The sequence below is a fragment of the Nannospalax galili genome, unplaced genomic scaffold (genome assembly GCF_000622305.1).
Source record: "Nannospalax galili isolate Female #2095 unplaced genomic scaffold, S.galili_v1.0 scaffold47, whole genome shotgun sequence".
Taxonomy (NCBI): domain Eukaryota; kingdom Metazoa; phylum Chordata; class Mammalia; order Rodentia; family Spalacidae; genus Nannospalax; species Nannospalax galili.
This window is the reverse complement of record NW_008357641.1, coordinates 2,272,533-2,281,491: the sequence shown is the minus strand read 5'-3', so window position 1 is coordinate 2,281,491 and position 8,959 is coordinate 2,272,533.

Sequence of the window (8,959 nt, the reverse complement as noted above, 5' to 3'; positions counted from 1 at the left end):
GGGTTCCAAACAGCAGCAGCGTCCCCCCTCCCCAACAGGGACCTACAGACTCTGGAGCCCGAAAAAGGGAACTGAGCTGATAAGCACCTTGACCTTTGAAGTCAAGGGAAACAAACTCTGTTGAGAAGCAGCCTGCCTTTCCTCTGATCTCCAAAGACAAGATAAGCAGATTCTACCTGTTAACCAGAGATTTTAGAAGCTGTTTAACACAGCAGATTTTCCCTTATCTTAAGAGGGAAAAAGTAAACACTTCCAGACCCAGATCCTGCCTGGCAGACTGAACGGAGCCAGATTTACAAGCCCTGCTTTTCCTGCTTCCCCCTACTTGATTTTTCCCCAAAACTTCTCCCCCTCTTCTGCACCCTGAAGACCCGTATATAAGTCCCAGCTCACAACCCGTGGGGCTGACATCTTTCCCTTCCCTGAGGGAAACGTGTCCCATGCAAAATAAAGCTGTATCCCACTGAGAGTTCTATCTGTGCCTCAGTGCCACCTCCATTCGCTTGCTCTTCACACCAAACTTTTACCTATCAAAAACAAACACTATGAAAGCAAACCCAAACTAAAAGATATACAACAAATAAGGTCCTTTAACAACCAGCTCAGATACTGGGTTTCTTTGTTTGTTTGTTTGTTTGTTTGTTTGTTTGTTTTGAGACAGGGTCTCCTTGTAGCCCCAGCTGGCCTGGAACTCACTATGAAGACCAGGCTGGCCTTGAACTCTCAGAGAATTACCTGCCTCTGTCTTGGGAGTCCAGGGATTAAAGGCATGCACCACCACACCTGACTTCAGACACTGTTTTAGATAGGCAAAAAGTTGGCAGAGAATGAGCGAATGGAGGATGAGGCACTGGGGCACAGATAAAACTCCATCAAAATAGGGTTTATTAGCAAAGGAACACATGGGCATGTTCCCTTCTGGGCAGGGAAAATGTCTGTCCAGGTCTTGAGCTGGGGTCTTTTAAAAAGGGAGGCTTCTGCTTCCTGCAGAAGACGTGAAGATGTATTTTTTTTTTAAGTTGGCAGGGGTGGGGGGGAGTGGAAGAGCAGGACTGTTAAAACCTGTTCTCTTTAGAGATCAAAGGGGAAGCCTGCTGTGTTGGCCAAACAGTGGAGAAAAGTCTGCTTCTCTTGACTTCAAAGGCCAAGGTACTTAACAACTAGGTTCCCTTTTCTCAGGAGCATGAGAAGTCCTTGGGATCCTGTTGGTGAGGGGGCAGGGCTATCTGAACCTTAACACTAACCCCACAAATAAAAGAAATAAGACCCCTTGTTCAAGTTTTGGGGGGGCTTTTATACTCATGTGGGGAAATGTAAACAAAAGGCAAAACCGCCCATAGGTGACAAGTAAAAGGTACACGTATAATTAGGCAAGGTAATATATGGCCACAAAGGTTACAGGAATGTGAAAGCTTTGGAAAATAAAGACTTCCACCTTGGGGCAACCACAGGGGGCAGGATGGGGAGACTCCTGCTCACCTCCCCCATACCTGTCTCTTAAGAGTTCTCCCTGCTGCAAAGTTCTTAATTACCATCACATTGCAAAAGCTTTCTGCTTCCCCAATGAGTATAAATGCTCCAAAAACTTGAACAAAAGGCTGACACCTTTACAGAATGATCCGTGTGTCAGTCCTGCTAGTGTAAAATTAAGCTCCCTCTCTTCACCTAGCTGTTGATCTCTGGATTTTGCACTAACAGAAGGAAGCAGGCACACCTAGCAGGAGTTTCACTGGATTTTTTTAAATATTTTATTTATTATTTTTATTTTATGTGTATGAGTGTATTGCCTGCATTTAGGCAAGTGCACCCATGTCGTGCAATGCTCAAGGAGGACAGAAGAGGCCATTGGATCCCTGGAACTGGAGTTACAGACAGTTGTTAGCTGCCATGTGAGTGCTGGGATTCGAACCCAGGTCTTCTGCAAGAACAACCAGTGTTCTTAACTGCCAAGCCCCTTCACTGGGTTTTTATTCCTAACTCAAATATGGTCCTGTTCCTCACTGTGGGTGGTCATAGCTCAGCCTCACATCCTTAATGTAGTCTGCTAAAAAATAAAATTTAAAGTGGAGCAATTCATAAGCAAGGTGTAAGTTTTAAGAACAAGATGTAATCTTGAGCACATACTTAGATCTTAGACAAATGTTAGGTCATGAACCTATCTAGCATTCACAACCCCCAGAACTGAAAGTCTCCTGCTGGGAAGAGTAAACCTGAGAGAAAGGAAATGCAGATTGTGGCTGATTCTAGAAGAAAGTTTTGCATTTTAAAGGAAAAACTGCCTTTGAAAGAGAATAGTCAAAATACAGAACATTTCCAAAAGTATCTCCCATTCTGCACTTTTATAAAAACACCCACTTCCTTTTGGCTACCAACCCATCCTTAACCTTTAATCTGTTCTCCATTTCTGTAATTGTCACTTTAGGAATATCATATAATAGAATTATATATTAGATAGCCTTTAGGGATTGGCTTTTGTTGTTTATAATTATCTGAAGTTTCAAAAAAGCTGCTGCATATAAAGCTGCATTGTAGTTTACTGATTCATAATTTGATGGACATTAGCATTTTGGAAATTTTTAATAATTATGCCATAAACATTTGTATCCTTTTTTAAATATTTTAATTTTTTATGTGTATGAGTATATTGCCTGCATTTATATAGTGCATCCATGTAGTGCAATGCCAGTAGAGGTCAGAAGACAGCATCAGATTCCCCTGGAACTGGAGTCACAGATAGTTGTTAGCCACTATGTGGTGTTGGGAATCAAACCCAGGTCTTCTGCAAGAACAGCCAGTGGGCTGGGCATGGTGTCACAAGCCTTCAATCCCAGCACTGGCAGAGGCAGGCAGAGGCAGGTGGACCATCTCTCCAACCCCATGTATACATTTTTTTGTATGAACATAAGACCCCATTTCTCTGGGCTTGACATCTAACAGTATCATTGTTGGGCCATATGGTAATTGCAAGATTAACATATTTCAGCAAACAGTGAAAATGTTTTTCAGAGTAACTATACAATTTGTTTTCCAGGGGCTGGAAAGATGGCTCAGTGGTTAAGAGCACTGACTGCTCTTGCAGAAGACCTGGGTTTGATTCCCAGCACCCACATGGCTGCTATGAAGCATCCTTAACTCCAGTTCCAGGGGAATCCAAAGCCCTCTTCTGACCTCCGCAGCATTGCATGACGTGGGTGCACTCACATACATGCAGGCAATACACTCATACACATAAAATTTTAAAAAAATAAATAAAATATTTTTTAAAAAAATTTTTTTCCAGCAAAAATATTAGTGGCCCAGGTTTTTGCATTCTTAGCACCACTTGGTGATTGTTAGGGTTAGGAGCTACAGCAACCCCCTCCCCAAAGCAACAGGGCCTCACGGTTTTGCAAGCTCTCTGAAAGTACAGAAACTGAGTTAATGAGCACCCTGACCACCTGCAGACAAGAAAAACAGACTCCCTACACCTATGACCCAAGACCCAATTGCTACAAAAGCTGTTTCAGCAAAGCTTGCTTCCCCTTTGATAATCTTAGAAGATAAACAAGCCCCTGCACCCCAGACCCACTTATGTTGGAGATGTCTCAGTACAAGCTCCTTCTGCCTGGTAAGTTTCACAATGTATAGACCCCTTATTCTATGACCCAGATCCTGGCAGACAGGAGATGGAAGGGGTGATTTGATAGAAGCTATTCTCTCCTGATAAGGCCTGGGCTCTCTCCCCCACCTAACTTGATTTTTTAAAATATTTTCCCACCTTCTGCATCTCAAAAACCCCCTATAAAAGACCCCAGCCAACAGCCTGTAAACTAACAGCTCCTCCATCCTGAACTGGGGACTGTCCCATGCATTTTCTCTACCAATAAACTCTATCCAGCTGGAGTTCTTGTCTGTGTCCTGGTACTTTCTCCCAATTTGGACTCCATTTACCTATCAGTGATGTCATTATATTTTATATTAGACATTTTGATAGATCTATACCTATACTACATGGTGGTCCTAGTTTGCACATTTCTAATAACTCAATGTTGAAAATCTCTTCATTGATTTGACATTTTTAGTAAATTGTCAGCTCATGTCTTTTGATTCTTTTCTAATTGGATTATTCTGTTGTTGTTTGGTGAATTCATAATACATTTTAGATATAAAGCCATTCAGTTTGGACTAGTATAACAAAAATGCCATACTGTGAGTGTCATAAACAACAAACATTAACTTACCACAAGCCTGGAGTCTTGGAAGGTCAAGATCAAGGAACTAATAGATCAAGTATTTGGCAAGAGCCTCTTCTTTAGGTGGTCACCATCATCTTACTGTATGCTCAGAAAGCAGAGAGGAAAGAGAGATCTTGTCTCTCTTTTTAAAACAATCTCATCATGAGAGCTTTGCCATTCTGGCTTAATTACATCTCAAATTTCCATCACATTAAGAACTAGAATTTCAGTACAGGAATTTGTGAAGGATACATTCAGTGCATAGAAAATACCTCTGTAACATATGTAGTTTACAAATACTATATCCTGGCACATACCTTGGCTTTTCAAACTTTTTTTAATATTTTATTTATTATTTTTATTTTATGTGTGAGTTTATTGCCTGAATGTAGGTAAGTGCACTCATGTCATGCAATGCCTACGAGGACAAAAGAGGTCATCAGATCCCCTGGAACTGGAGTTATGGACAGTTGTTAGCTGCCATGTGGGTGCTGGGATTCAAACCCAGGTCTTCTGCAAAAACAGTCAGTGCTCTTAACTGCTGAGTCATCTCTCCAGCCCCCTCAAATTTTTAATAAACATCTTTAACAACACAAAAAGGGATGTTATTTGTTTTTCTAAATAAGTCCAATGTACTGAATTTGTATGGACCATGATTTAATGGTATGTCTAAGACATTAACAATCTCTAGGCCTCGAAGACTTTTTCCTATGTTATCATCTAAAATTTTAGTCATTTATGTTTTACATTCAAGTATGAGGTTCAATTTGATTAATTTTATATAAGCTGTGAGATTTTGTTCAAAGTTCTTTATAGATGATGATAAATGATAGGTAGATGATAGATAGATAGATAGATAGATAGATAGATAGATAGATAGATTAGATAGAAAGATAGATAGATAGATAGATTAGATAGATAGATAGATAGACAGATAGATAGATAGATAGATAGTTAGACAGATAGATGATAGATAGATAGATAGATGTTAGATAAGAGAGATAGAGAGATAGATGATAGATGGATAGATAGATGATAGATAGATAATAGAGAGATAGATAGATAGATAGATGATAGGTGATAGACAGATAGATAGAAACAAATAGATATACATAGATTTATATAGATACATAGATAGATCACAATGTACAAATTTCCTGTACCATTTATTAAAAAGACCACCCTTTTCTCATTGAATTATATCTGCATCTCTGTAAAAACTAGTTGGTAGTCACACTATATGTGTATTTTTACACTTTTTCTGTTCCAGTGATATATTATGTGTCTATTCCTTTACCAGTAGCATGAAGTCTTCAATACTTTGCTATGTAGCCCGACCTGGCCTTTAATCCTGGCACTCAAGAGGCTAAGGCAGGCAGATCTCTCTGAGATTGAGGTTAGCCTGGTCTGCATACTGAGTTCCAGGCCAGCTGGGGCTACAGGGAAACTCATAGTCCCAAGTACAAAAGACAATGAGGCAGGAGAATCTCTTGAGCTTCGGCCTGGGCAGCACAGCAATGAACTGGCTCAGCAAATTTCCCTAAGTTACTCCATTTTGTTCAGAGCTATTTCAGAAGCAACTTTGCTCCACACCACGGGGGGCGGGGGGCAACCTTGGGCCTTGGAAAATTGTCCTAGCCATGAACCATGGAATGTGCTAATTCCAGGCATTATACATCTGACTAACCAGCTTGTTTTTGCTTCTGTAATCCGCTTGCTATCTTGGGTCATCTTGACACAGGGCATAAGACCACCCTTGTTATCTTGTTATTGTATGACCACCTAGAAGTCATTTACCTTGACTGTCTTATTATACTTATTATGGCTAAAACAGTTGGCTAGTTTTAAGGTCACAAAGTTGATTGCCAAATTATATGACTGTATCACTTGTCTGTATAATGATTGGTTGTTGATTAACAGAGTCAAAATTCTGCTATGTTGTACAAACATGATTAGTTCACGTGTCCTGTTTTAATAATAATTCTGTAATCCTATAAAAACTCTGACCTGACAATCATCAGGGGGGCTTCTACTCCCAAGATAGACAGCCTGGCTGGTCGAAAATTAAAATTTACCTTGCTACTTTTCTTAAAGTGGTGTTGGTGATATTTTTACAAACTCTGTCTTTCTTCTAGATTGCATACATCTGGTTCAAGAAGGTAGACCTAGTTTTTCTTGAGTCAAATCATTCTTGTTATGGGTAAAAGTGCCAAAAGTAACATTTGCATAATACAGAGAAACATAAAAGACATCTTTCAGTAGCCGTAGGTAACCCAATACTTGTCTGGACCCATTTAATCCAAATCTATAAACTGGTGTGCAGTACAAGCAAGGAATGGACTGAAAATCAACTTTTTTTAAGTCATTTCAACTACACATCATTGATAAATCATAACAAACCTATACAGACCTTTATTACTTGCTTAGGCTTTCTCATTTTTTTCCCTTTTGTTAATTCTGGAAATATCCAGCCATCATAATCTTCATTCATAAATCCTTCTTAGTAAAATATCTCCATTCCCATATTCTTCTAATGTCTTTTAACTTTGTATTTTTTTAATAACCATGAGACACAATATTATCAACAAATAAACATTCCATCTGTTGTGAGAATTCCCCTCTGACTTCAAGCAATGTCTATTCCCTTCTAAGTTTCCACTGTCAACCCAATATTTGACTAAGGCTTTCCTGGGGAACCAATGAATTTACTGAGCTTACTTACAGAGATGACTGAGGAGTTCCTGAGGTGTATAGGTGACCTGAGAGTATTTACATTGGAAAGCCTTTCCTAGCCTTTCCCAGATAATATACTTTAGTCCTTCCCAAACCCAGGAGACCATATGTGATTAGGACCAAACTACATGCAGTTGGCTGGGAAGAGTGGCTGGATACTCAGGTAAGGGTCCAATGACCCTGCCTATATCTCCTTTAATTAAAGAATATGACAGTCAACAAATCCAACTGTGATGACCTTCTGTAAGGCATAGAAACACAAGGTAAAGAGAAGCAACTGGTACACAACCCCCAGCATAGTCATTTAAGGAAAACTGTGTTACAACCCTGTTTAGACTTTAATAAATTCTTTTAATAACATTTATAAACAAATTTACCAAGTAATTAATATTTTACCTCATATATATATGAACAATTAATCTAAATATATTATTATACTGTATAAACTTTGAGATGCCCTTGTAAGCCTTGAAGCAGGTTTTAAACAACCAAGTCTCCTTTAAAAGTTTAGAGATGTTTTACTTAGAATTTGATATCTAGTAAATTATTTAATAATAGTTCTCTTAGTATTAAATGTAAGTCTATACATTTATAACGGTCTCATATAATAAATACTATGGTTAGACATAATGTCATGTCAAACCAGTTTTAAAACCAAGACTGATTTTTCTTGTTCCAAGGGAGAAAAGCCGAGTCATATCTGAGCCAGCAGAGTTTCCAAGGACGAAAAGCGTCCCTCCCCAAACAGACCGTATCTGCCTGCATACCGAGCAGTGCTGCAGGAAACAGAGGGAAAAGGACAAAGCTGAAAGGATGAGACAGGGAGACCAGTCCCAGAATTCATCTCCAGCAATGAAGATGAGTTAACATATTAAATCTAATGTATAACCAACAGGTAACCAACAGTATAATTTTCTTAAACCATTTTCAAGTCTTTAGAGGTCTGAAAGGAATATAAACCAGATCAAGAATGTCAAACCCAAAATAACTTCCAAAGCGAGCAAAGCAAAGAGATATTATGAAAGCAAACCCAAACCGAAAGGTATGCAATAAATAAGGACCTTAAACAACCAGCTCAACCAACAAAATAAAAATATTTAGGGTTTTTGATGGAAACATATGAAGACAATAATCATAGACATACATGACAGAATTACTTGCGATCTCAGCACAGGAGACATAACATGACATAATTTCATTAAAACTAGGTGCATCCAAAACATGACCTGAAATCAGGTAAGTTGTTCAACATACTAACGGGCTAGCACCCTGAGACACACGCCCACCCCTGATGAACACAGACACAAGACCAAAACTCAGAACAAGACAAGCACAGACAAATAACATCTACCAGATTGCCGCCAAATCCAGGTCCCAAAAGACAAGCTTTTGAGCTCACGGCCAGGTGGATCCAGGGATGTCTCCTCCGGAACCCAACTACGGGGAGATTCGCTGCATCCAGCTTCCCACCTAGTTTCTCTGATCAGAGCCCAGAACCAGATGGCGAAAGTCACCAACTAGCCAAAATCAAAAGAGAAACCAAAACGAAAGTGGTTTCTCGAGCACTCTCTTACCTTGCTGGTGGTGTGGAGGGAGAAACCAGAGGGCTGACTGGGGAGGCAGAAGCAGCCGGAACTGATGCAAGTCCCCTCTCAGGGAATTTGCTGGTACTGCCCCACAGCCGAGGCTGATGCAGGTCCCCTGCTGGGGAGTCCTCAGAATACTGCCAGGCAGCTCCCTTCTCAGGGAGTTTCCCGAAACTGCAGGGCCCAGAAGTCCTCCAGATCTCAGTGGGACCTCCAAATGTTATAGGATGGAGTTCATAAAAAAATCACCAACACCACTTTAAGAAAAGTAGCAAGGTAAATTTTAATTTTCGACCTGCCAGGCTGTCTATCTCGGGAGTAGAAGCCCCCCTGATGATTGTCAGGTCAGAGTTTTTATAGGATTACAGAATTATTATTAAAACAGGACGCTTTTTAACCAATCATGTTTGTACAATATAGCAGAAT